This window comes from Lathamus discolor, chromosome 1 (assembly GCF_037157495.1).
Source record: "Lathamus discolor isolate bLatDis1 chromosome 1, bLatDis1.hap1, whole genome shotgun sequence".
Classification (NCBI taxonomy): domain Eukaryota; kingdom Metazoa; phylum Chordata; class Aves; order Psittaciformes; family Psittacidae; genus Lathamus; species Lathamus discolor.
This window is the reverse complement of record NC_088884.1, coordinates 91,430,030-91,457,409: the sequence shown is the minus strand read 5'-3', so window position 1 is coordinate 91,457,409 and position 27,380 is coordinate 91,430,030.

Below are 27,380 nucleotides of genomic sequence, written 5' to 3'. Positions count from 1 at the left end.
ACTTGTAAATAAATTAATTCCATGAAAGGCTTTGCTGCAGCAAGCAGTGAGCCTACAGTTAATCTTTGTCTTGACCTGTATATTCATTGAACCTATCTGCAAGCAATTCCTTAACAAAGATTGTAATATACTGAACTGGAATTTGCTCTAGAGCTTTCAGTATCAGCTGCCATCAATCCTGAACCACTTCTTTAGACTCAACAAATGGCAGCTCCTCATGGTTGACCCAATTCACCAAACCAAGTCGCAGCAAAACCCGACCTGGCAAAGAAAGGTATCACCACAATGTAGGTACAATCCCTTGGTTTATTCAGTTTTTCTGCTGTTGAGGTAAGAACACGGGCATCGTACACACTTGACTGACCAGATCTTGACAGATCAGACCCATCTAGAAAGGGGGCTACCTCCAAAGGGTAAGAATAGTAGCAGAGAAAGAAAATCAGTGTACAAAACTTACAAATCAGAGAGGTACCTGCATCCTCTGTTTTGAGGATACGCAGATGATAAGTTAGAGGAATTAGAGGCTAGACTTGCATACAAAATTTCCATCAACTCATTCCTAATCTACTCTTGAAAAAGGATATTTCTAGAAAGGAAATTACTTGGAAAATGAAAACTTCTACTCTGAGGCTGAAACACAGATGTGCTATACATCTCCAGATGTGCTGAAGTTCAGTGAGTCAGTGCTTTGAGGTTTTCTGATTAAGAGATGTTTCATGGGGTGGTTTAGGGGAGCTTTTTTTGGTTGTTGGTTTTGGAGTGTGGGCTTGTTTTGCAGGGTTTGGGGTTGTTTTAGAAAATCCTAATCTGTTGAAACAGACTTTGAGAATTGTAGGTAATTGAATTTAAGCACTAGCAGTATTCAGATAAAATACTATCAGCAAAGAACATGTCAAACTTTAACAGCATTAAAATTTATATTGTTTATATATAACATATTATTATACATAATATATATATACTTGCCTTTATAACATCTATGTTACATTTATATCAAGAATCCAAATCAGAATCAAGCCAGCACTATTTCCTCAAAATAGAACAGGCCTGATAACTTGCCCAGTTTCTTTTTAAAGCAATTTTGTGCCCATCCATGGTAACGGCAAATGATATGATGTTAGAATTTCTCAGGTAATGCTAATTTTAACCCTGCCGAGAGTCCTTTTTCTGATTTTTACTGCTGAGCAGAGCAGAGCTGCTAATGGAAGCTAAGGACAGGATTTGCCCTATGTACGGGTGGGTGAATATTAAATCTGCATGCAGATGAATTGTGCTTATTTTAAAATAAGATCTCCTATTATCCACAGGACACATATCACAAGACAAGTCAAATTCCATGGATGGACCTGACCTGAAAAAACCTCTTCAGTTTCTGCAGATCCACTCAGTCCCCAGACTATAGATATCTGAGGACCGCTTTAATGTCACTGTGTTTGTGGAGCTGCAGAAGTGTCAGTAAGTTCATGGTCACTGGCATAAAATAAAAGAGCACATTGATAGCAAGATGTGAAATGCTTGGCCAGTTATCTAACTGTTTAATCTGAAGGGCACTCAGTAATAAATATCAGCTCTGACTAACTTTAGGCTAAAAAGTAGAACATCAGATCCCAAAAAAGCCAGTCAACCTTTGGCAGACACAGCATTGAATGTTCTTGAATGTATTTTGTCTGGGCAATTAAATTGCATTAAGAACAGTTAGCCAAGGTGAGCAGTAAAATTGAAGTAGAAATAACAGGACTTGTTATAATTTGTGTGCTTATTTTCATTAAATAATCCCCATCATTTGATCACCATCCAAATCTCTCAATGTCATACTAATAAAGGAGGCTGAACATAAAGTAGACCTGAAGAAATCTGCAGCTAGAAACAAGCCTTGGTCCAAAACCAAGACAGAGTTGCTTCATCTCATCATCTAGACTGAAAAATGTAACCATCAAACCAATGAACAGCATAAATACAAACTGACTATTCATGTAGCTGTCTCTGTAAGTGCCCTTCTCTGACTGACCCTTTGAGAAATCTATGACTTGACACAAATGCTTTCTTTCCTCTCTGTACCAGACTATTCAGCAGATAGAGAACATGGATTGTTAAGGATTTCATACAACATTTCCTTTGGATCAGAAATTTTTGGGTCACCATTTCCTTTGGATCAGAAATTTTTGGGTCACTTCCTGATATGCCATAGGTAGGCAATGGTACTCATGAATTCAGACTGATTGCAGCAAAAGTTTTACATCCTGGCAACAGTGTTGCCATAGTGATCCCAGCTGATAGGAAGTTCTTAGCAACCACTCATCACTCTTCATCCCAGCACTCCATAGCTAGGCTGCATAACCTCCTTTCCACAACCCCTGCTACCAACAAAAGAACACTTAGAGTAGCATCAGCTCCTGAACCCAAGTGCTTTCTCCACAAATGTCACACATGCCAGCTTATACACCACTGCAAAGCAGGTTTTGCAAGTGGAAGGACATGGAAAGCAAGCTGGGCTTCTGGGTGCTGCACAGGAATCTGTTTGCAGTTAGTTTCCCCAGAAATACCTTGGTGAGCCAGGATCCTAAACCTCACTGCATCTTCAAAGAAATGTCATTTACATGAAACTCAAGATTCATACATGAATTACATCAACGTTGTGAATTAACCTCTATGTATTGGAGGATTATCCTCTGTGAATTATCCCTCGTGTACTGTGTAACATTGTGTGTTACCCTCACACAGAATTGCGGACTGAATTTATTACCAATTAAATATGTTGCTTTGTTGCAGGAGGGGGTGCTTGGACAACACATGTGTTATTATTAGTATCCCAAAATTTAATTCCACCTTTATATGACTATAACAATTATTTTTCTTTGATTGTATTTCTTCTGCAGTTTTGCAACATCTTGTAAAGGGCTGGAGAGCCTTCCGGCATTTATTAATTTACCATTAATTCTTTAAATCACAATCCTTTGGTGGGCAATGGGATGATCCTTAGAGTGGGCTCACTAGCCCCCATGGCAGCTTCTGGGAACACCTAGAAGCCCAGATGCAGCACAGCACTGCCCTATCAATACAGTCTACACTGGAGAGCAATCCACTAGCGAAAGTGAACAAGCAGGACCTGTTTTGCCAGGACTTTCACAGCTGATGCCCTCAAAGAGAAAGAAAAGTCATGCTGCACCTATTCAGGTAACATTTTCAAATCCTCAGGACACAAACAGAAGAGCATGAGGGTCTGTGAGGTTCCAAGACCATAAAAATCCACCCTGTAATTTCTACACATATACCTAGTTCACTATATTCCCCTGTGCTAAAGTGGCATCAAATGAAGGCAATTTGAAGTTTATTCACTGAAATCACAAAAAGATGCATGCAAGACCCTGGAAGTTCCTTGGCAGTGTTCAAGGCCGGGTTGGATGGTGCTTAGAGCAACCTGGTCTAGTGGAAGGTGTCCCTGCCATGGCAGGGAGTTGGAACTGGATAAGCTTTAAGGTCCCTTCCAACCTAAACCAGTCTGTGATTCTGTGAAGATACTACCTCCATTTTTACACCATACGGCAATGAAACAGTTACCTGTTAACACTATGAACAGTTGCCTCTCACACAGAACTATGCAAACTATTAGCAGGCATACTTCTAAGCCAGAAGAAGGTAAGTTAGGCTCTGGCAAGCCACAAGACCTATGTTACTCCAACTACATACAATGTGTTTGGCAGCTGCCTTCAATTCCTGTTGGAGACTGTGGGCTGTCACTGCTACTCATGGCTGTGGGCTTCTCTTCGCTCTTCACTCGGTGGTAACAAAAATATGGGAGCACCCAGACCTAAAACAGAGTGTCAGTTTTCATGCTGATCCATTTTGTATCCAAGTGGTTCACATCTCTTGACTCAGGTGAAGCTTTATGGTCTTCATCTGGGAATGAAAATGGGAATAGTAGAGAACACTCCTCATAGCAGAGGAGGAGGGGGAAGTGAAATGGATGAAGTGGCTAATACTTAAGACCAGATTTAGACCCGCTACCCACTACCAAACCTAGACATGAGACCACCAGAAATTCTATGTAGCACCAAGAGCAATGAATTTTACATGACTGACAGATAGCTACACCACAAAGCCTGACGAACCTGTGCTCCGGATAGGTACTCACTACATACACCACTTACAAGAACTGTAAGGAAAAACCCTGCAGCTGTTCAAAACAACACATTACCAAGCATAAACCACATGAAAGTAGAACTCCAAGAGGTCTCTTCATAGTTTGCAAGATGCAAGCAAACAAACAGAAAATACTACCTAACTGCTCATTCTGAAATAAAAGAACCAAACTTCAAAGAAATATGATTCAGAAAGCTCTTAGCTCTATCTCTCAAAGCCAAAGAACAGCAGTTTTCAATAAAGTATGTACCATGTTAAGGTTTTTCTATTGCTACAGCAATTGCAAACTTCATTAAAGTCAGGGTCCAGGATGCATCCACACCATGAATGTGGAATGAAAGACTGTTGCTAAATGAGGTACTGAAGTGTTTCTGGACCAGAAAGCTCCTGAAAACCTTCTGACTCCCTTCCGAGACAGAAACCCCCGACTGTTCCCTGCTGTAGTAACAAGTTCCTCTAAGCTGACACCCTGAAATTTGCAAGAAATATAGCAGGAGAACACTAACAGCTTGGCAAATAGCCTGATCTTGATCCCCTACTAACACGTACCAAAGGAAACTCTCATCAGCTTTCCAGGATCACACTAGTTTGACCTCAACACAGACAAATAAGACCCGACATTGCAGTTTTGCTTCTTTTTATCAGGTGCAAGACAAGCAGGGTTCTGCCAGATGCTTAGCTAATACACAATTTGATAAATATCAGTTAGTGCTTTACTTTTTCAATTCCTGCATATTTCTATTCAGAGAGATATCAAGAAGATGTAAGACACAAGCACTGTAAAGCACTCAGTATTTGCTTAGCCAGATTCTGTGGCTTCTTTCAAGTGTGCTAAATATAGCTCATTATTTTTCTTTCTAGCCTAGAAAAGGAAAATCAGAGATGACACAGATTTCTTCTCAGCAGTTGCCCTGGTTGCAAATCTCCTCCCATGGTCAGAACAAGCAGAACAGTCCTGTGGTTGCAGGTGCTCTGGCCATACCCTGGATGGAATACTACCACATATTGTTCTTTGGTCCAAAATTAAGCACAGATAACAATAGGTAATGCTAAAAATATCAGTGCTTCAAGGTCAGTTACCTATTTATTTTCTTTGCAATTTAATAAAGAAATAGAAAAAAGAGATTCCACATAGCCTCTCATCAACCATTAGGTGTGATATATTCTCAGTCTAGAATCAAAGTAAACTCTGCATATATTTTTGTGCCCAATTCATACACAAAAAGCTTTTTCTTTTTTTAAAGACCAAAGAAATCCCAGTTGACAGCCTTCACAGTGATTGATACCACTTTGATGGTGCTGAGCCAGAACCATCTCGTTAGCAGCCCTCACATAATTTATTCAGGTTATTTCCATTCTGAACAGCTGAAAAGAGACCTATTAAAGACGCCATATTAAACACAGCAAATTTTCCTCACTTAACCTTTTAAAGTTGCATGAAGAAATATTTCCTATTCTTGCTCAGAGAATGTATCGTGAACTATGGGTGGATGAAGCACATCCGTAATTTCACTTCATGCCTGAAAATCGCTACCTAATTCTGGGAACACATTGAGTCTGATCCTCCAACCCTGCAGAGCTTTGTGTTTTTATCTTCAAAGATGCAAGTTTAGCTCTATCTGTTATCAGTTAGGAAAGAAACACATTCATGGTTTAACTCTTACACCCTACAAATATAACCCTTAAGCTGTAATAAAAGGAAAGCTTAAATTAATTTCTCCATAGACTTGTAAGCTTGAAAAAAACATTTTAAAACTGGACAAAAAAAAAAAAAAAAAGATACTTATTTTCTGGAAGTTCTATGATTGCAAAAAGACATTAGGTGATCATGGAATCATAGAATCATAGAACAGTTGGGTTGGAAAGGACCTCAAGATCATCTAGTTCCAAGCCCCCTGCAATGGGCAGGGGCACCTCATACTAAACCATGTCACTCAAGGTTCTGTCCAAACTGGCCTTGAACACCGCCAGGGACAGAGCATTCACAACTTCCCTGGGCAACCGATTCCGGTGCCTCACCACCCTAACAGGAAAGAACTTCCTCCTTATATCCAATCCAAACTTTCTCTGTTCAAATTTTAACCCGTTACCCCTTGTCCTGTCACTACAGTCCCTGATGAAGAGTCCCTCCCCAGCATCCCTATAGGCCCCCTTCAGGTACTGGAAGGCTGCTATGAGGTCTCCACGCAGCCTTCTCTTCTCCAGGCTGAACAGCCCCAACTTCCTCAGCCTGTCTTCATATGGGAGGTGCTCCAGTCCCCTGATCATCCTCGTGGCCCTCCTCTGGACTTGTTCCAACAGTTCCATGTCCTTTTTATGTTGAGGACACCAGAACTGCACACAATACTCCAAGTGAGGTCTCACAAGAGCAGAGTAGAGGGGCAGGATCACCTCCTTCGACCTGCTGGTCACACTCCTTTTGATGCAGCCCAGGATACGGTTGGCTTTCTGGGCTGCGAGTGCACACTGCCGGCTCATGTTCATTTTCTCGTCAACCAGCACCCCCAAGTCCTTCTCCTCTGAATCTCTTCTTTGCCTAATCTGTAGCTGTGCCTGGGATTGCTCCAACCCAGGTGTAGGACCTTGCACTTGTCGTGGTTGAACTTCATAAGGTTGGCATCAGCCCACCTCACAAGCGTGTCAAGGTCCCTCTCATCCCTTCCCTCCAGCGTATAAACCGAACCACACAGCTTGGTGTCATCAGCAAACTTGCTGAGGGCACACTCAATCCCACTGTCCATGTCAGTGATGAAGATGTTAAACAAGACTGATCCCAACACCGATCCCTGAGGGACACCACTCATTACTGGTCTCCAGCCGGACATTGAGCCATTGACCACAACTCTTTATGTGCGGCCATCTAGCCTGTTCTTTATCCACTGAGTGGTCCATCCGTCAAATTGATGTCTCTCCAATTTAGACAAGAAATTAAGTAGCTAATCATGTGGTCAGCATGAATCGGATAAACATCATATTACTGTGTCTAGGAAGCCACCTGCTTCCCCCGGAACTTGAGTAGAAAAAGGTCTGTCACAAAGCCAGCGCATCTTGATGTTATTTTCACATTGGTGCTTTGTTTTGCATGAGGCCCTGTAGGCATGTCCTGCTGAAGACACTGATGTGTTCAAGGGCTCTTTCAAAGGCAGAGACAAATCACAGAATCATAGAATAGTTTAAGTTGGAAAGGACCTTAAGGTCATCTAGCTCCCACCCCCTGCCAGCAGCAGAGACACCTTCCACTAGACAAGCAGAACAACAAAGCCATACGGGTCAGGAAGAGCCCAATGGCTGCACCTGCAGGACAGTGGGGAAGGAAGGAAGACCCAGTACTTCAAACCTCTTTCACTTCAGGACCTGTACTCAACTGTCAAGCCACAGGCTCTACCCAATCTCCAGTAGCATAAAACAACTGACTTTCTGGGGCCTGTTCACTCTAACTGCCCTACGCAGTAAGTCAGTAAAGGTGACAATAGTTTAGTTGCGGCATTAATCATGGTTAAGGGTATCACAGTTCTGCCACAGGGGAAGAAACATTTTCTTCCCACCCTGCCCAAAGATGATGGCTCTTTTAAGGATCTGCACAGAAAAATGAAATTCAGGAAGCATGTAGGATCCTGTTTTCCGTTCCTCCAGTTTTCTCTTCCCACTCTAATTTCTCTCAAGATACTGAAAAGGCTCATTGAAGTGGGTGATACAATATATTCAGGTTTGGTTCACATGAGATTTGACTGGGTCAAAAGATTTCTTCAGTAAATTTTCATCTACCTTGAAATGACATCTACATACTAATGGGGAACTTGTGATGTTTTCAAGATGACAGGCATTCACGTTCATGTTATTCCTTTCATTTTTTATGTATTCTTTCTACTGAGTTGCTGCAGGGAATGTGGGGAAGAAAATTATGTTAAAGAACAAGGCAAAATTTTGCTATCTGCTATCACATAAATATAGAACAACTCCCCAAAAAGAGGCAGGAATTCTCCAGGACACACTCCCCTTCCCAGTGTCAGCTGTCAGATGATGCCTTCTTTTATTACACGTAAATAATCTGAAGCTGATCTAGCTGTACTTTATCTAATGATTTTCAGCTAAAACTTTGACAATTAAAGTTTGACAGCATGTTATGTTCTGTGCAACCAAACTCTGCACTGCTCCACAGAAATAGGTCAAGGATATAATTTACCTACTTATAATGACTCTGTTGAAGTGGTAAACGATCTTCCTGCAAAACTTTTTACTTTAAATGTTAGTGTCTCTATTATCTCATCATTTCAGCCATCCTTGTCTAGTATGAGCTCAATTTAACTCCACTTTGACATTTCCAAGCCCAAAGCCAAGATGCTCAGAAAGTGGAAGCATACAGCTGAGATCATGGGATCAGCACTGTGCCAGAAAGATCCTTTCTGTAAAATAGAGAGCCTCTTTAGTGTTCTCCGTTTTCTTATCCACTGATGGCCTAACGGCTCTACACCATAATCAGAAGCTATTCATTTACCAGTAGATTACAGAATCATAGAATCATTCAGGAAAAGACCTTTACAATCACAAAGTCCAACTGCTAACCCAGCACTTCCAAGCCCACTACTAAGCCAGGTCACTGAGGGCCTCATCTACACATCTTAAATACCTCCAGGGGTGGCGACTTCACCACTGGGCAGCCTGTTCCAGCGCTTGACAGCCCCTTTTGGTGAGGAAGTTTTTCTTAATATCCAGTCTAAACCTACTCTGGCACAAGTTGAGGCCGTTACTTCTTGTTCTATCAGTTGTTCCTTGGGAGAAGAGACCAACCCCACCTCACTACAACCTCCTTTCAGGTAGCTGTAGAGAGCGATAGGGTCCACCCTGAGCCTTCTTCTCCAGACTAAACCCCTTCAAGGTCCTTCAGCCATTCCCAATCAGACTTGTGCTCCAGACCCTTCACCAGCTCCATTGCCCTTCTCTGGACCTGCTCCAGCACCTCAATGTCTGTCTTGTAGTGAGGGGCCCAGAACTGAACACAGCATTAGAGGCAGCCTCACTGGTGCCCCGTACAGGGGCATGATCACTGCCCTGGTCCTGCTGGCCACACTGGTGCTGATACAGGCCAGGCTGTCTGGGCACAAGCTGGGTCATACTCAGCCACTGTTGACCGACACCCCCAGGTCTCTTTCTCCCAGGCATCTTTCCAGCCACTCTTCCCCAACCCTGTAGCATCGCATGGGGTTGTTGTGGCACAGGTGCAGGATCCAGCACTTTGCTTGTTGAACCTCGTAAGACTGGTCTTGATCCAGCCTGTCCAGATCCCTCTGCCAGAGCCTCCTGCCCTCCAACAGATCAACACTCCCACCCAGCTTGGTGTCATCTGCAAACTGACCGAGAGTGTACTCAATCGCCTTGTCCAGGTAAAGACACTAAACAGTCCTAAGCCTTGGGGAACACCACTTGTGACCAGCAGCCCGCTGGATTTAACTCTGTTCAGTGCCACGCTTTGGCCCCAACCAGCCAGCACTTTACCCATGAAGAGTACACCTGTTCAAGCCATGGGTTTCTCCAACAGAATAATGTAGGAAGTGCTACTATAATAGCTTATAAGTTTATAAGAAAGATTCTGGAACTCAGTTGAGCAGCACCTTTCAACTTAAGTAGCCTTATTAGAATCAAATAACAGAGTTTAAGTTATAGCTGGTAAGTGACATGGAAAAACCTATATAAGCCTTCTTTAATTCCAGAAAATTTTTGTGTCAACTTAGTTGACACTAAAAATTCTCATTAATTCTAGCAAATTCCCATTAATTCTAGCAAAATGAGTAACTAGTCAAAAACCAATTTTTTTATTCCAACCTCTACTTATTTAAGCTTTGCCCAAAATGGCTACATTACAGAATGCTACAAGCTTTCGTATGGCTCTTTTCTCCCTAAGAAGATAGTTAAGCACAAGCTGCTAGTAATTTTTATTCATCCTAAAACCAGACAATAAGATACGGAATAAATAACATGCAAATTCCAACCACTTACTTATTCCTCAATATCCATAAACCCCATTCTGCCGCTTCTCTGGCCACTGACATGAAATTTAATGGAAATCCATTAAAAAACAGACACAGGAAGCCCCTACTTGAGAGTACGGATAAACAGCAAGCAGCCAGATATCAAGAGTCACAGTGTGTTTCCATGTCAACCTGTGATGCACAGTACAAAGAACAGACTTAAACAGATGTCTTTATCCAAAGAACTACGTAAACTAAGAGTAGTTATGACTTTAGCTTCCTCAAACTTCCAAAAAATTAGTGTTTGATTTGTAATGATATATTAATAATATAAATGAAAATAATAATATAACTATTCCTAAGTATGAGGAGGCATTTCTCTTGCTCCATCTTTATTTCAAGAGGTTCACAACACTAAGAACTCTCAAAATCGAAAAAAATAGAAATTATGAATATCACTATAAAGTAATGTTCAAAAAAATCCAGAGCAACAAAAGCCTTGAGAATATTAATACTACATAGGTAATGCCAAAATTCAAAGGCTTGTCAGAAACTATGGAAGTCCAAGCTAATTATGCAGAGACATTATTGCAGACATAAAAAAATGAGAACAAGTGCACTACCAAATGTTGGTAGGGACCATAAACCCATAAAGTAGCAACAGACTAAGTAAAAAGGTACAGCACAGGAAAAATGAAATAGTTAGTTTGACGATATTTCAAACACCAAAAAACAAGGCCTCCCCAAAATATTTGACATTACATCTGAGCCAGCTAATTCCAGTAACTCTCAGCATCAGTTCTTGGAGGTTGGAAGCAGCAGCTTCCAGAAACACAGAAAGCACGGAGCAGCTCACATTGTTTTTTATACCCATTTTGTTTGCTTTGTGCATTTTGTCCACATCTTTGTGCTCTCTGGATGTTCAATTAAATCCCTGCTCAACAGACAACTCATGGCACTTTCTTTTGTTACCTAGGGACAGAAAGATAGCCACCTTTAAAGGCCACTTTTTGCCTAGAAACAGAAGCTGGTTTGGTGCAGCCTGCTGCTAACAGAGATGAGCTGTACGCCACCACAGCTTTAGGCTAGAAGAAATTCTAAAAGCCTATGAGAAAATGTCTACCTTCCTCCTGGGTGAGAAAGCTCATATGGCATAGCTTTGCACAGAGCTTGGAAGGCACTCCTGTTCATAACTCAAACTAAAAAAATAGTAGAAGCCATCCTCCTGAAAGCCTGAAGAACTATCTATTTATTGGCATATAGTGATATATGCCTCTAATTGTAACGAAAATACACCCAATTTCCTGTTACTAGAAATATCTGGTTTGGGTTATTGCTGTGTGAAGTAAAATCTTGTGATTTACCTGACACACTACTCATCTTGTTTCCAAGTCGGTTATATCCTCCTACGGAAACTGATACTGTGCTTCAAATGGCTTCTTAGAATTTGTATGAAGATTCTTAATAGTTTCTAAATACTATATCTAAATACTTCCAAATTGCTGACACTGCAAGTTTTGACATAGACATTCCTTTTAAACAACCGTGGCCTAGCTCCTACAACATTAAGAATTAAATCACAGAATCACAGAATCACAGAATCCCAAGGGTTGGAAGGGACCTAAAAAGATCATCTAGTTCAACCCCCCTGCAAGAGCAGGGTAACCTACAGTACATCACACAGGAACTTGTCCAGGTGGGCCTTGAATATCTCCAGTATAGGAGACTCCACAACCCCCCTGGGCAACCTGTTCCAGTGCTCTGTCACTCTTACAGTAAAGAAGTTCTTCCTGATGTTAACGTGGAACTTCCTATGTTCCAGTTTACACCCATTGCCCCTTGTCCTATCACTGGATATCACTGAAAAAAGCCTAGCTCCATCATCCTGACACCTACCCTTTACATATTTGTAAACATTGATGAGGTCACCCCTCAGTCTCCTCTTCTCCAAGCTAAAGAGACCCAGCTCCCTCAGCCTCTCCTCATAAGGGAGATGTTCCACTCCCTTAATCATCTTTGTGGCTCTGCGCTGGACTCCTTCAAGCAATTCCCTGTCCTTCTTGAACAGAGGAGCCCAGAACTGGACGCAATATTCCAGATGCGGCCTCACCAAGGCTGAGTAGAGGGGGAGGAGAACCTCTCTTGACCTACTAACCACACCCTTTCTAATGCACCCTAGGATGCCATTTGTCTTCTTGGCCGCAAGGGCACATTGCTGGCTCATGGTCATCCTCCTATCCACCAGGACCCCCAGGTCCCTTTCCCCTTCGCTACTTTCCAGCGGGTCAACCCCCAACCTGTACTGGTACATGGGGTTGTTCTTCCCCAGATGCAAGACTCTACACTTGCCCTTGTTAAATTTCATCAAGTTTCTCCCCGCCCAACTCTCCAGCCTGTCCAGGTCTCGCTGAATGGCAGCACAGCCTTCTGGTGTGTCAGCCACTCCTCCCAGTTTTGTGTCATCAGCAAACTTGCTGAGGGTGCACTCAGTTCCCTCATCCAGGTCATTGATGAAAATATTAAACAGCACCGGTCCCAGCACCGACCCCTGAGGGACTCCACTAGTCACAGACCTCCAGCTAGATTCTGCGCCACTGACCACAACTCTCTGCCTTCTTCCTTTCAACCAGTTCTCGATCCACCTCACTACTTGATCGTCAAGCCCACACTTCCTTAGCTTATCTATGAGGATGCTGTGGGAGACAGTATCAAATGCCTTACTGAAATCAAGAAAAACTACATCTACCGCTCTACCATCATCCCTCCACCTAGTCACTTCCTCATAGAAGGCTATAAGGTTGGTCATACATGACTTCCCCCTCATAAAACCATGTTGGCTGTTCTTAATGACCCCCTCATCCTTGATATGCCTAGTGATGGAGTCAAGAATAAGTTGTTCCATCATCTTTCCAGGGATGGAGGTAAGGCTGACCGGTCTATAATTACCCGGGTCCTCCTTCTTGCCCTTCTTATAGACTGGTGTGACCTTTGCCATCCGCCAATCCTCAGGCACCTCGCCCGTTTCCCACGACTTACCAAAGATGATGGAGAGTGGCCTAGCAATGACCTCTGCCAGCTCCCTCAGCACCCGTGGGTGCATTCCATCCAGACCCATCGATTTACAGATGTCCAGATTGCATAGCTGATCCCTAACCCAATCCTCATCTACCAAAGCAAACTCCTCCTTTGTCCTGACTCCTTCTGGGGCTATAGAAATCTGGGGCCCTCGGGGAGAGTCTGCAGGAGTAAAGACAGAGGCAAAGAAGGCATTCAGCACCTCTGCCTTCTTTATATCCTCTGTCTCCAGGGCACCCACTTCGTTCAGCAGTGGGCCTATATTGCCTCTTGTGTTAGTTTTATTTGCTATGTATTTGAAGAAGCCCTTTCTATTGTCTTTAACCCGACTAGCAAGATTGAGTTCCAAGGAGGCCTTAGCTGTCCTAATTGCCTCCCTACATCCTCTAACAACTGTCCTATATTCCTCCCAAGCGGCCAGCCCCTCCTTACATAATCCATAGATTCTCCTTTTCCACTTGAGTTTGCCCAGCAGCTCCTTGTTTAACCACGCTGGTCTCCTAGATCCCTTACTTGATTTCCTACTCATTGGGACGCTCCGATCCTGAGCTTGGAAGAAGCGGTCCTTGAATGCTAACCAACTATCTTGAGCCCCTTTACCGCCTAGTACACTTTCCCATGAGACTTCCCTTAGCAGTTGACTGAAGAGGCCAAAGTTGGCCCTTCGGAAATCCAGAACTGTGGCTTTGCTAGGTATTCTATTCCTCCCACACAGGATCCTAAACTCCACCATCTCATGGTCACTGCAGCCAAGGCTGCCATTGACCGTCACCACTTCGACCAAACCCTCCTTGTTGGCGAGTACTAAATCTAGCAGCGCTGCTCTCCTAGTTGGTACGTCCACCATTTGCATTAAGAAATTATCATCAATGCACTCGAGGAACCTCCTAGACTGTGAATGACTGGCTGTGTGAGTCTTTCAGCAAATATCGGGGTAGTTAAAGTCCCCCACGACGACTAAGGCATGTAGTCGCGAGGCTACTTCCAGTTGCCTGTAGAAAGCCTCATCAACTCCTTCGTCCTGATCAGGAGGTCTGTAATAGACCCCCACAACTGTATCACCCGTGCCAGTCTGTCCCTTAATTCGTACCCACAGACATTCCACTTGCTCCTCATCCGACCCCGGACAGAACTCAATACATTCTAGTTGCACTCTCACGTAAAGAGCAACTCCACCACCTCGCTTCGCTGACCTATCTTTCCTAAAAAGGACATAGCCATCCATGACCACATTCCAGTCATGTGAACTGTCCCACCATGTCTCTGTAATTGCCACTAGATCATAACCTTTAGCCTGCACACAGACTTCTAACTCCTCCTGTTTATTCCCCATGCTGCGTGCATTGGTGCACAGGCATTTCAGGGAGCCAGTCCTAGTACCCTTTTTCCCCTGCGGGACAGGGTCTAAAAAGCTATCCTTTCCCACAAGTGAAACAAGAGATTGATAGTCCTCCTTAGCCCGCCATCCTTCAATCCCTAGCATGTTCCTCTTGGGCTTGTCCCCAACAGGCCCAGTTAAATCCCCTCCCCCCTTCATAACTAGTTTAAAGCCCTGTCAATAAGCCCTGATAACTCCTGCCCCAAAACCCTTTTCCTTCTCTGGGACTGGTGTATCCCGCCTGTCACCAGCAAACCAGGTATCACATACAGCAGCCCGTGACTGAAAAACCCAAACCCCTGCCTTTGGCACCAGTCACGTAGCCATACATTAACCTGCAGAGTCTTCTTATATATCCCTTCACCCTCGCTTGCCACAGGTATGGAGGCAAACACCACTTGCGCTCCAGACCCTTTAACCAGCCGTCCCAGGGCCCTGAAGTCTCTCTTCATTGCCCTTACGTTCCTCGTAATAATTTCGTCACTGCCAACCTGAAAAACCAGCAGCGGATAGTAGTCAGACGGCTGCACCAGTTCAGAGAGCTTCTTTTTAACATCTCTAATCCGAGCCCCAGGCAGGCAGCAGACCTCCCTGTGGGGGGGATCCGGTCGACAAATGGGCCCTTCTGTACCCCTCAGAAGGGAGTCACCCACCACAATTACTCTTCTTTTCTTCTTGGTTGGGGAAGTTCTGAGGCATGGGGGTGAGTGACTAGCCCTGGGTGACTCACTAGATAGATTTGCCTCTCCATCTCCATTCACCTGGCCCTGAATTTCCAAGACCTCGTACCTGTTATTCAAGGGCAATTGGGAGGGAGGAAGGGATTGTGAGGGTTTTCGCTTACCTCTCTGAGGAAGAACCTCCCTCCATCCATCCTTGTCCATTAAGCTCTCTCCTTCTGTCTGATGGTAGGAGGGAAGGGGATCCATAACTTGTTGAACCACTTCCCTCTGCCCTTGCCTTAGGGTGTGGTTCCACCAATCTATTTCACTTTCACACTCTCTAATGGCTCTCAACCTTTCAACATCCTCCCTCAGTTAAGCCACCTGCCTGAGCAGGTCATTTATTTGCTCACAGCGAACACAAGCAGTATCACTGGCTCCCTCCAATACAAGTGCCAGGCTCAGGCATTCGCTGCAGCCAGAGACCTGCACAGCTGCATGTCTGCAGGAAGGCTCAGTCTGGATACCCACATTAGTACTCACTACAGCTTTCGATCGTGTTGTAACCATGATCTATCTGGTCAATCAATCCGTCTACGTCTCTCAGCACTCCTTCCCCCTCCTGTACTCCACGCGAGTCCTCTCGATGAGGCGGTTGGAACGCTCCCCTGCCCGCTCCCCTGCCCACGCGAACTGCCGCGCGAACTGCCTCGACCCTCTGCCTCGACGCTCTCTGTTTGCCGGCTCTGTTCGCCGAGCTCCCTGGGAAGGTTTTTTAGCCACTCCCAGCTGGTGCCACTCTTCCTGGCTCCGCCCCCTGTGAGTCAGCCCCTCGCGGGAGCTGAGCTTCCGAGTCCTGGGCAAGTCCTGTTGAGGACTTGAGGCTCCCTCCTCAGTGGCTCTTGTCGCTCTGAGGTGAGGCTCCTGGACGCTGATCTCTCCCCTCTCCGCTCCGGTGTTGCAGGCGTCCTCTCTCAAGCTACTCACCTCAGCAACTGATCGAGAGTGGCCGTTGATGAATAAGTTACCATGAGATAAGGAGTTATAATCTGTTAGACCAGTAAATGTGCCCTTCCCATAGCCTGTGGTAAGCAAGTATTTGTGTATCTGAGCTCAGCAGTCTTCAACAGCCACAGAAAATTTCAAACATAGAGTAATAGATGAGGCATACCTCCTTCCTAGCCTTTAACACCAAGGTTGTTAAGCTATGCCAAGATGCATCCCATCTGCACCTCTCAGTTTGAAGAAACTATTTTGCATCATTTATAAACATGAGTACAACACAATGCAGCCAGGGATCCGCCATCTTCCACAGTACACTCATCGTTAGCTACCCAGATTTAGTTCTTCTGCAACTCTGACTTCATGTTCTTCATCCTCACAAACTGCAGGTGTTGAGCAAGTTCAGACATAATCAATTTGCTACCTGTGCAAATTCTAAATATGCCATGCCAAAAGAAGGGAAGATGAAGAAACTAGTATATAATGATACACCTCGCTCCTTCTATTGCTCTCAGAATCAGCAAAGTTTCTAGGCTGCTTCTCTCCCTACCTAATTCTCCTAGCTAAAAGTACCCGATAAGAACACCATCAAGTTTCATCTGTTCCCTCTCTACCATGAATCTTCCTAGGGGATCAATATGCCTTTCAGCTATAATGAGCAATTAAAATTATTTCCAGCATTTTAGAAAAGGCAGACTTTTACTAATAATATCTCAAGGTAGCTGGTATTTTCTATTTCCTTCTGTCTGAATAGAGTTCCTATTGGAGCAGGAGGAGCTAAAGTCAGTGTTTGGGCCATATAACAAGTCATAAATGCTGATAGGATAAACATTCAGGGGCATGCTTTCCAGAGAACACCATGCAGGAGTTTTTGGAACAAACCATTATGCTTTAAGTAGTTAATACTATTTCTACAATTGCTTCTCTTCTCTATTTAAGTGTTCAAGGTTTAAATCACTCTCAAATTTTACGATTCACAATGCAATATACAAATACTGTCTGCTTCAGTTTGTGATTTGTGAGCTTTTGAGCTAATCGAAGTCAGGCTGAGCTCCTTTGTGTTAAAGAAATGGCTTAGTTTCCCAAACCAAAGTCAGGCTGAGCAACTTTGTGTTAGAGAAATGGCTTAGTTTCCCAAACCATGAAAGCTTATTTTCCTAGGTAAGATATTTTCCTTGCATTATTTAAAGAGGGCTCTGGAATTCAGAAGGGGAACTGACATTTCCTTTCAGCACCGTTTCCTTAAAATGCTGTACAATCCAAATGTCATCTCTAATACAAGTTTGCCAGTGCAACATCTTGCTGCATCACTAGCACATGGTGGAAAGATGGATGAGCAGAAGGTGGCAATAGAGCATCAAATCCAAATCTGTATGTGCTTTAGTCGTGCTTTGATGCTTGTTGTCACCACGGAAAAACACACATTTGCACAGGGCATACATCTCCACTGAAAAGGAACATGGTTTAGGCATGATTTCTTGTGACTACGTTACTCTTGGGTAAAAGTAAGTGTGAGAAGCATCTTTCTCCTCTGATACCTGAATAATTGGAAGATTTTCCTAACCACTTCAGTATGCTGCCAACATAGATCCCTACATCTATCAGAAAAATATTGAAAACAGGTTTTCTTTGTGCAGTTGATCAAGAGAAAAAAAGTATTCTAAGCCTAAGTACCTCCAGCTGAAAACCAAATTTTAAGTACCAATCTTACATCTGAAGTTGAAAAGCGTTATTACATTTTACACAATAACGTTCCCCTTCTGTTCTAAGAAGTCATGTTTTGAGCACTGGTGGACAGTGTATTGAAAACTTTTTTCCAAGATAAAAAATATTTTGGTTTAACATTGAACTGTTAACCAGGTAACCCCACAGAAATTCATCTCATCTGAAGTTTATAGTGAAGCTTGTAAATACCAGCTTGTCAGTACCCCAACCTGTCATTTCATACCATTTTGTGAAAAGTCTTCTTCCTCTTTTGATGAAAGGGACATGAAGCAAGCAGGGTCATCACAGGCTGCCTTCAAAGGGATGATGATTTGAACACAACTAATATCGGGGGTTTTTTTCCCATGGTTCTGACATAGACAAATACAACAGGATAAAACAACATGGACGGGAGAATCATTTCTACTGCTATCTCATGTGCAACTTTTCCAAGATGCAAAGTGATAGGCCATTTTTACTAGTCTTCATGCACTGCAGAAAACAGTTTTGCTAAATTTTCAAGCCATCTGCATAGGTTTTCTGGTTTCAGACCAGATTATTCTCAACGTAGAGATGGCAAATTGGGAAGAAGTCTTCTTTAGTGTGCCCTGACACAATGCTCTCCTTTCCCCAGCCAGGGTCCACCACACTGCCCACAGCCAGCTCCAGCCCCTCAGGGTTCTGTGTGACCCAAGCCTGCCCCCATAAACCACACAAAATTAAACCACACAGAACCACACTTTTGGTTTAAGCACTAATACTACAGGCACTGGGGGCTAAAACCCAACCTCAGTTACACACATCTCTTCCCCCTTGCACATACACTACAGTTACTACATGCCAACCAGATGAAGATGAGGAGGGCATGTGAAAGTAGTATGATTAAAAAGTGGCAGTGGCTGAACTTCCCACCTCAACAGCAGAGGGGAACCAAAAAGCAAAGGTGTGAAATTCTCCCCAGCTCAATTAGCAGTGACTGCAGCCAGGGACTGACTGGTCTCTATCCATGTCATCCATCACCCGCATCTGGAAACTTATACATAGTAGGCAGCAAAAGTCCTCCTTCATGTCTGTACAGTAATTAAGTAAACATTTCTGGCAGCAACTCTAATGGTCTGTGAGTGTATTGGCACCCCAGCACTGCCAGGAGGAGATCTGTGTGAATACCAAACTATAAATAAATTTGTAGACCACCACAAAATGGATCCCAGGAGCATACCCGTAGCTAGATACATCATTTTCTGTATGTTACTTCAAAAAGTCACATTTTTAAAACAACAAAACTAAGAAAATGGAAAGAGTGAAATTATCTAACATCCTAAGAAGCCTGCACTTAAATATAATGTTAGCAAATGTCATTGAAGTACAATGAGAACAAGATTCTCGATTAAGATCTCAAATGACTAAACTTCTAAGTGCATTGGTGTCTAGCTGCCTGAAAACAATTTTTAAAACAGTATTTTAATGTTGATGCAGAATTTCTAAATCGACCCTTTAAACGCCACAATAAGCGATGCAGAACAAGCATCAGTGGGAAAATTAACAGATAGAAAAGCTGCGGTTTGGTATTCACTTGTGCACATGTTCTGCTAAAATCATAAAATCATGGAACGGTTTGGCCTGGAAGGGACTCATTCAGTCTCTACCATGGGCAGGGACACCTTCCACTAGACCAGGAAGCTCCAAGCACTGTCCAATCTGTCCTTGAACACTGCCAGGGATAGGGCAGCCACAGGTTCTCTGGGTAACCTGTGCCAGTTCCTCACCACCCTCACAGGGAAGAAATTCTTCCTCATATCTAATATAAATCAGTATAGCTCCATGAATTTGCTCCAAAGCACGTAAGTCAGCTTTCTATCCTATAAGCATTCTATACATGCATTCTCTGTGAACAAATCTAGCTTTCCAGTTTTGCACTCAACCTCAGCGTTTTCCTTCTTCCCCATCATGAGATTAAGAACTAAATTCCCCATTTAAAAAAATCCAATTAATGTGCACCAGGAAGTTATGACAAATTATTCACATGATATTATTCATATCAACAAACTGAAAATTTTGAGACAGTGTTCTCATCATGCAGCTGAAAACCTCTTCCAAATAGCACACACTGCTTCCCCTGAGATTAAGGAGTTAAAATAAAATAATAATAATAGGACAATGATCCCCTTACCAGCAAATAACAAAATTAGTAATAGATACTTTCTGAACAAGACAGTCTGGCTTACTTAAATACTAGTAGCTCATTTTTGCTAAGCAAAATGAAGTAATTCAAATGTAAAACAGGAAGCAAACTATTAACTAAATACCAGATATTCTTTAAAGAAACTCATCAAAGAGTAACCTACACAGCATAGCAACCAGCACTTACTAATCTAATTATCGGTGGGTTTTAAATAACTCAGCTCCACTACTATCACAGCTACAGCTTCCTCACTGATGAACAGATAAAGAAAATGAATCAGGAGCTATTTCTTACCTTGGCTTGGTGACAGAATTACACGACCACAACTCCCCGACAGGCTGGCTAGGGAATACTGTTCCCATTTAACCTTTATCCCACAACATTGGCCTTTATCAGAGAACTGTTGCACTTCAGTTCTATATAAATATCTTTGCTTCCCCTAGAATCACGGGCTTGGACACAGTCTGGGCATTAACTGCATTTTTTCCATGCTATAATTACCTTAACATGGGAGTCCCATTTAAGGGAAATGATAAGATACATTTTGTTCTTTGGCGGTTGCTAACTATACAGGAGATCAAACAGCACAAATAAATTAAAATAAAATGAAAAAGAGTAACAAAAGTACCTTCTGAAAAGTAAGAAAAACAATTCTCTTTAAAAAAGAAAAGAATTCATAACACTTAAACATTATTTTTCTTAATCCTTTGTGTTCATATTGCTTTAGCAAGTTAAAATTTACTTCCCCCAAACCTTGGAAACCATCATTTTCAAGCTGGTTTTACACCAATAATGTAACAAAATAAATTGAAATATGTATTTGGAGAGAGCAGCCCAACTTTGAGAGCCTAGCCCAAAGACTGATTGCTCAAGTTTTAAAAGAACAGTAATGGCAGAATGTCAAACCATTTACACTCAATGCATGCATAAAAGTAAATTAAACTTCATTTTAGTTGAGTGTGTCCTTTCACATCAACGTGGTAGGTAGGTAAATATACGGACTTGTATTTTAGTATAACTACAGCATTTGAAAGGTACTGTCACATGTGACCTGAATTCAATTCCTCTTATTATGCAGATGCCTTTTGGCAATATTAGTAATAGTCATAATCTGTAAAACTATTTATTTTAATAGTAGTAATCTATTGGTAATATTTTGACATGCCAAACTATTTAAAGAAGAGTCTTTTTTGCTACTACCACTAGCACCCACTTGTTTTGCTGGATGAGATTATGTCTCCACAGGGTGTATGAAAACCAGTGTTGGAGCAACTCCTAGTGCTGTTACAGCACTGCCAAGGAGATGTAGAAAATATCGTATCTCATACTCAGATAACAGGTATATTACTGCACTTGCACTGTTACTATTGAGGACACGCTGCTGCCCAGGAAAAGCCAGATTCAAGCTTAAGGGAAGGTACTTTGCTTTACTTTAAAGTCAGCATGATGCTGGTACATCAATTCCACCTTCAGCATTTCTCCCACTGGCAAATATAACAGAAATGGTTTAAAGAGCAGCAAAACATTACCTTAAAAATCCCTGCCTAGGAACTAGGCAAAGTAGATTAAAATCTTGCCTTAATCTTACCCTGCTGTGGTGCAGAGAGCTATGCTTGCAGACTGCTAAAACAATTCACAGTGTAAGGGCAAGTGCCTTTTCATTATACCAAATTTAAAGCACTTTCAGTGCTTGGAGTCTCTCAGGTTGATAGTCTAGCCATGTAAAAAATGTGTGTGCAGAACAGTCTATTTTCAGAAAATTCTTACAACCATTTTTCTGAAAACCTCAAGAATATTCACACTTTGGAGCACAGGCTTAAAAATCTGGCTGCTGTGTCAGGGATAAGCTTTCTCCCATCCCCGTGGAAATTCAACCAAATCTGAGCAAGCCACAAGTCTCTAAAGACCCAGTTTATGTTTTACATCTCTTTCCTGCCTATTGTGCTTTTCAGCGCTAGTTCTTGATGCAATTTGATGTAAGCACTTGACTAACATTTTGCCACCTCTTTAAGCAGAACTTTGAAGATGACTAATAATTTTCCTTTAGATTCAGTCTGCATTGGGCATCACCTGCCTTTTCCATCCTGGCTGATTATTTAACTGTGCTCATTCTACGGCTCTGTGCTGCCCCTTGCAACCTGGTCACATGGCTGACAAGAGCTTAACATGGAAATCGCTTTGGCTCCATGGGATGAGGCTCCATCTCCCATTTTTTATGGATATTCTAAGTTTCTATACTTTAACCAAGTTAATTTAAAGTCAGGAAGCTACCAAAAATATCATTCTCAATATTTGAAATGGAAGACAGGAACAACGTGGAATGCCAAAAATAAGAAGATAGAGTACGTTAATTTCTTGCGCTACGGAATCAATAGATACTTTTTTCCTGAACATCCAGCACACAAAATGGACGGTGTGCCTCAATAAAGAGCTCCCCATTTTATCTTCACTTTCTAAACCCAGCTGACTACAAAGTTATTAATTCTCTGATGGCTTCCTTTTGAAATGTAGTATTTTATAAATAAAGCCATGCTGACAAGACAATCAGCAAAGACTCACAAGAGCAGTCATTTGAATAACGATTTCCATCTTTCATATGTGCTATTCTGTTAGTGTTTCGGGTTTGTTCTTGATCACATGCCTATATTCAGCACAATATTTCAACTGTAGCAACAGCTCCTGTATTCTTTAATATCAATATTTTCCTCTTTAAACCTTGTTTCTGCCCTCCCTTAATTTAAGAACACATCCTGTATTCTAGGGTAACAAGCTTCATATGTTGCATGCCAGCAGCTGGAATAGAGGAGGTGGCAGGAATTCACCTTCATTTAACAAGATGGAAGGGGTTCATCTCCACTCAAGGAGGGAAGAGTTCGGAAAAAAGAAAGCTACTGAGGGTTATTAAACATAGAATCATAGAATCATAGAATCATAGAATGGTCAGGGTTGGAAAGGACCTCAAGATCATCTAGTTCCAACCCCCCTGCCATGGACAGGGACACCTCACACTAAACCATCCAACACAAGGCTTCATCCAACCTGGCCTTGAACACTGCCAGGGATGGAGCACTCACAACCTCCCTGGGCAACCCATTCCAGTGTCTCACCACCCTAACAGGAAAGAATTTCCTCCTTATATCCAATCTAAACTTCCCCTGTTTAAGTTTTAACGCATTACCCCTTGTCCTGTCACTACAGTCCCTGACAAAGAGTCCCTCCCCAGCATCCCTATAGGGGAGGTACTGGAAGGCTGCTATGAGGTCTCCATGCAGCCTTCTCTTCTCCAGGCTGAAAAGCCCCAACTTCCTCAGCCTGTCTTCATATGGGAGGTGCTCCAGTCCCCTGATCATCCTCATGGCCCTCCTCTGGACTTGTTCCAACAGTTCCATGTCCTTTTCATGTTGAGGACACCAGAACTGCACACAATACTCCAGGTGAGGTCTCACAAGAGCAGAGTAGAGGGGCAGGATCACCTCCTTCGACCTGCTGGTCACACTCCTTTTGATGCAGCCCAGGATATGGTTGGCTTTCTGGGCTGCGAGCGCACACTGCCGGCTCATGTTCATTTTCTCATCGACCAGCACCTCCAAGTCCTTCTCTGCAGGGCCGTTCTGAATCTCTTCTTTGCCCAACTTGTACTGTGCCTGGGATTGCTCCGACCCAGGTGTAGGACCCTGCACTTGTCGTGGTTGAACTTCATAAGGTTGGCATCAGCCCACCTTACAAGCGTGTCAAGGTCCCTCTGGATGGCATCCCTTCCCTCCAGTGTATCAATCGGACCACACAGCTTGGTGTCATCGGCAAACTTGCTGAGGGCGCACTCAATCCCACTGTCCATGTCAGCAACGAAGATGTTAAACAAGACCGGTCCCAACACCGATCCCTGAGGGACACCACTCGTTACCGGTCTCCAGCCAGACATAGAGCCACTGACCACATATACAAGGGTTGTTAAATATACAGAGACAATATCCAGCTCAGGAAATACCCTGAGCTGAAAAAAGCTGGAGGCTTTCAGGGAAAGCATCAGATATGTTTGCCCTGTTCTTGCTCTTCTCCAAGCACCAAACTGTAGCTATGGGTGAGGAGAAAACACAGGGAAACACACTCTTCATGTCTGCTCTTGAAATGAAGTTTTTATGGGTGATAAATGTGGTTAGAACCCAAATGCCCAGACAAAGTTTATTTCTTCACATGCTTTCAGGCTGTCTAAAGAATAAGGCAAGTGACAGCTCTTCAATTAACAGTTTCAAGAGTATCACTACCACTAAAGTGATTTTAAAGAAATCAGTTAAAAAAAAAATAGAAAGAGGAATGGGAACGAAGTAGAGCATTTTGTAAATTTTTAGCCATATTAGAGGTAGTAATCTTCAGATTGTTTGTATGGCAGTTCATTAAAAGCTTTGTGTTCCTAACCTGAGGAATACACTGAAGCAGTATTTTGTTGCCTGAGTTTGCTCACTGTAACAGATTAAAAGTTTGGGAATATTTTAATTTTTTTGCTTATTTTATGCCCTTGTTAAGCACTCCAGGGAAGCCAGTAATTTATATAATTAGCTCATTCTCATATGTGTCAATAGAAACCTTTCTGCCATTAACACTTACCTCCAACACAAACACAAACCTCATTTCTAATTGATTTTGCACTGACTCTTGAAATACAGCCAATGAAAATAATCTTGAAGAGACCATGCACAGAGCACTCAGACTGACAGGAGTGAAAGACTGAGGAGTGAAATCTCTGCACTGTACAAATACGCTTAAAAGCAGGCACAAGCTTAAAGGGATGACTTTTGACAACCCCAAATCTTTGGTGGCATTTGAAACCTTGACAAACCCCATCTTCAACTTCTACCTGTGCCAGGATCATCACTGTAACATGGATGGAGAGCAACAAAATTCTGCATTTACATTTCATCACAGATTGTTACTACCTACATTCCAGGTTATACTCCCTGCCAACAGTTCAGACTGGGCAGAAGATGCAGAGTTGCCTTGTAGAAGGTTTTGTCTAGGTGGAAAGGAGAGCAACTAGAGGCAAGGATAGCATAAAATAGTTGAATCACAAATTCCAAAAGACACCAGGTTATTATCTTTGCTTGATTTACTGAGCTTATACATTTAGTGCTACAGGTATTTGCAAGGATTTGCAAAGGGGGCGGAGGAAGGCAACCAATAATTATCTGAAACATTAAAAGCAGCTCCACAAAGCGGCCAGACCAATGTTTTCATCTCTTCTGGCATAATAAACTGCGAAAACCACATTAGAACAAAGAGTTTTCTCAACATACGTTTATAAACAGAATGCGAGAAATGTGCTGGGCTGATGAGAACTACCCATTCTCTCATTGGTAAAACATGGCAGTCCCATTTAAGGGAAAAGGTAAGATACATTTTGACTTTGACCTTTTGACTGCCATGCCTGTAGTAGAAGAAAATAGATAAGATTTTGGCAGAAAGGTTTGAACAGACAAAAAATCAAAACCAAAACAAAAAAACAAACAAAAAACTAAACCAAACAAAAACAAACAAACAAAAAACCCCACAAAAAAACCCCAACCTTGCAGCCAACCTGTTGCCCTTTGCAGTCAATGCATGTCAGGTTTTACTTTACATCTGGAAAATGAGCTATGGAAAGGCTCAGGACCATATTAGACACTTCCTCAGGATTTATGTTTGGGTTCTTTTTTAAATAAAGCAAAGTCATTTTGGAAGATCTCAAGCTACCTGAAGTGGCTTTCTCCTTCTATTTTTATGACCAGGGAAAGAGACAGGAAAAAACCAAATCAGAAGAGAACAAGGCACAGAAGAACTATACACAACCTGCTCCTTAAACAGTGACTGCTTCAAGCAAGAGATGCCTTCTGCACCCATTTTTTTCCCACCTTCTAAACTGAAAGCTATAAACTGAAAGCTATTTTCAAGCATGGGTACACAACAGCTTAAACCAGCTAATACTCATCCAGAGTGCACCATTTAGCCCTTGGCCAACATACCCAGCTTCCCACTCCTTTTGGTTCCAGGCTTGGTTCAAACCTAGTTCGAGATGCTGGAATTATCCTGTGTGCCTTTGTGGCCCATTAGCTTTAACCTCTGAAGGAGCAGCCCGTCTTTGGTTGTATTCAGCTTAGCTGCAAATTGCCCTAGCACCTGAAAGCATTCCAGATAAAAATCAATAGCTAGAGTGAAATACTTTTAAGCCTTCATAGAGGCTCTGGAACCTCTCCATTTCATATTCACAGATCCCAAAATGATCAAAAGAAAATGACCATGATTTCTCTATGCTCATTTTGGTTATGATATAAATGCTTTCCCTTGCATTTTCTAACAGAGGCCAGATCACCATGGGTTAAATTAATCATGAGAAAATGAATCTCTTAAAAAGAAATCCAAGAAGCCAAGAGGCGGTGCAAACTCACCATACACTGTTTCATTCTTAGTTAGAGAGAACAGTGTGAAGCCAAAGGGTAATTTATTCATCACACCAATTTAAGCTTTCACCTCCCTTGAAGCTGCCAACAGAAGTACCAATTTATGTGAAAGGCTGTGCTGGTTCTTTCAGTTGTTCCTTAGAAAATTCAAACAGGCAGGTAATAGTCACAACTTCAAATCACTTTATATCTAAATGGAATTTGAAGCAAGGTATTTTGCACCATTTTTAAACACGGAACAAAACTAAATATTAAGCTACAGCAACACAACTGGAAGCTAAAAAGAAGTACAGCTAAAACTACTGCCCCTTCCAGAATGGCCTGGATTGGAAGTGACTTTCAAAGACCACCTGGTTCAACCCCCTATGTAAGCAGCTATGCTGCTTACAGTTATCAATGCTGGCTGGTGTATTAACCTAATATCCTTTAGTATTCTTTGTATTAAACAAGACTACACTGTCAAGTTACAGAATTTGCCATATGTTTCAGAAAACAAAGAGATCAGCAAATACAGCTGGAATTGGTGTTTTTTGGAATCCAAGACAGATCCTTGTCATGGTTTAAGCCCAGCTGCAAATCAGAACTACACAGTCTCTGCCTCAATCTCCCCCTTTTCCCACCCCTCCCTCTTCCCCCCCCCCCCCCTCCACTCCTGGAGGGATAGGGAGGAGAATCTAAAAAATGTCACTCCCACAGGTTGAGGTAAGAACAGTCCAGTAACTAAGGTATAACACAAACCACTACTGCTACTACCAATAATAATAATGAAAGGGAAATAACAAGGGAAGAGAACACAACTGCTCACCACCTGATCACGGACACCCAGCCTGACCTGAGCAG